This window comes from Halictus rubicundus, unplaced genomic scaffold (assembly GCF_050948215.1).
Source record: "Halictus rubicundus isolate RS-2024b unplaced genomic scaffold, iyHalRubi1_principal scaffold0796, whole genome shotgun sequence".
NCBI classification, from domain to species: domain Eukaryota; kingdom Metazoa; phylum Arthropoda; class Insecta; order Hymenoptera; family Halictidae; genus Halictus; species Halictus rubicundus.
The window spans coordinates 7501-10000 of record NW_027489337.1 but is presented as its reverse complement, the minus strand read 5'-3'; the positions used below and the strand labels follow the sequence as shown (position 1 = coordinate 10000).

General features: G+C 52.4%; 1 pseudogene; it reads right to left on the bottom strand.

The window, feature by feature from the left end:
- The window catches only part of LOC143364643 (large subunit ribosomal RNA), a 6634-nt pseudogene that overhangs the window by 2113 nt on the left and 2021 nt on the right, over positions 1–2500 (bottom strand).

The following is a 2500-nucleotide window of genomic DNA, read 5'->3' as shown; positions in this document are numbered from 1 at the left end:
TCTTCTAATTTTGCCTCTGTTTCAAGATCAAGATTTTGATTCTTGATTGCTTTATGGATCTCCGCCTCAGATGTCTCCGAGGGGATTCCAAATATTATAATTTTTGGTCTCCTCTTGGGGAGGGGACCAATATCCACTTTCTCTTTTAGCTTCTTATTCCCGAGGACTTGCTCAAGGTCCTCGGTTGTCTCGGTTTCTATAAGAATGCCGGAGTTCCCGAGTTTCCTCAGGTTCCGTATTCTTATTTTCTGTTCTGTCGGATTGATACAATCCGACAGTACCTTCTTGGTTTCGTCGCTACTCTTTATCTGACTACCCTTTACGGGGTATATGGCTGCAGCTGGCTTGGATTTTGTAACAAGGGTCCGTTTTGCCAGCTGCTTAGTTGCCTTGTTTGCTCTTATAATGTCCGAGTAGAGCAACGGTTTCGGAGGTGGAACCTCCTGGCCGCGACTCTTCTCGGGCATGGAGTCTATCTTTGCAGATAGCTCGTTTAGTTTCTCTGTGACTTTGTCCATCTGGTCCTGCATGGAGCTCTGCTCCTTTTGCACGTCCAGTTTTCCTCTGAGAGCCGTGTTCTCTCTACGTAGTTCAGAACGGAAGTCCCTGGCTTCCGTCTGCATTACCTCATGTTCCCTGATTAGGGCGTTGAGGAGTTCTTCTCCTCTCTTTCGTTCGGGCTCCTTGAGTCCCCTGAGGAACCTTCTGAGGTTTTCCTCTGGGCTGAGTGGCAGTTCGTCGAACCGCTCCAGCTCAATCTTAACATCTTTAATAAGTTTCTTGTGTGACTCGTTGCACGAGTCACCTGGTCGCTTATTTTTTCTCTTTCTATTTTTGGGAAATTCCCAGTTAAAGTCATCTTGACTCATGTCCCACTCTGTATCGTAGGGATCGTCCGTGTATTCGTCAGATATGTCATCCCAGACAGTAGCTGAGTTCCCGCCTGTCTGGGTTGTTTCTATTTCCACCTCCCAGCCCGTCTTCTTTTTTTCTCCTTCCTTTTCCTTCTTTCCTCCCTTCTTCTTCGTTTTGTTTTTGGTGTGTTTGTCAGAATCCATAATTGTTCCCACGATTAGGGACGAAAGACGGTCGCTCCCCGGGTGACGCCCTTTCCGGGGAGAAGGCTTTTACGCTCAAGATTTCGCCAGGTGTCTTGAGGTTGCGCTAATGGTCGATGGACCCACCGACCGCCCGTGTACACACGGGACCTCTTTCGCCGCGTTCTCAGCTTAGAGGTTAAGGGTTTGTTCAAGGGGTTCGCCTCCCCGTTAGGCCGACCGGTTAAGGTAAGCCCCCCGTTTCTCCCGTTCTGCAACATACCACCGGATGTATCCGGTGGGTCGTCGCGGCAGAGGGGAGTCTTCCGGGTGAGAGCCGCGGTTATCGCGAACGATAACACACGCATGGGCTCCCTGAGAGCCGCGGTCATCGCAAAAGCGATGACTCCGCCAGAACTCTCTTAATGAGAGAGCCGCGGTTGTCGCAGAGCGACAACTCACGCAGAGCTCTCTGAGAGCCGCGGTCCCCGCCATGCGACAACTCCGCAAGAGCTCTCTTCCCAGAGCTGCGGTTGTCGCATGGCGAGAACTCTCGCAGGAACTCTCTTACCAGAGCCCCGTTAGTCACCCGAAGGTGTCCAGGTCCTACCACGTGAAGGAGGGGTTGGTGCGTCAGGGTTATACCATGATATAAGTCCCTGACGCTTATAAGACCCAGTAGATAGGGACAGAGGGAATCTCGTTAATCCATTCATGCGCGTCACTAATTAGATGACGAGGCATTTGGCTACCTTAAGAGAGTCATAGTTACTCCCGCCGTTTACCCGCGCTTTTTTGAATTTCTTCACGTTGACATTCAGAGCACTGGGCAGAAATCACATTGCGTCAACACCCGTGGGGGCCATCGCAATGCTTTGTTTTAATTAGACAGTCGGATTCCCCTAGTCCGTGCCAGTTCTGAGCTGAGCGTTGAATGGCGGCCGAAGAGGACGACCGTTCAAGACGGAAGCCTCGCAGCAAGGAAGATCCGCGGGAGGCCAAGGCACGGGACCGAGCTCGGATTCGCAATAATGTGTTCACCTCGCCCAGGCCCGGCACGTCAGCCAGACCCGCTTCCCGACCAAGCCCGACACGCCCCGCTCCTCAGAGCCAATCCTTATTCCGAAGTTACGGATCCAATTTGCCGACTTCCCTTACCTACATTAATCTATCGACTAGAGGCTCTTTACCTTGGAGACCTGCTGCGGATATGGGTACGAACCGGCGCGACACCTCCACGTGGCCCTCTCCTGGATTTTCAAGGTCCGAGGGGAAGATCCGGACACCGCCGCAACTGCGGTGCTCTTCGCGTTCCAAACCCTATCTCCCTGCTAGAGGTTTCCAGGGAACTCGAACGCTTATACAGAAAAGAAAACTCTCCCCGGATCTCCCGACGGCGTCTCCAGGTCATTTTGGGTTACCCCGACGAACACTCTTACGAGGGCCCGAATGGTATGCGGTTC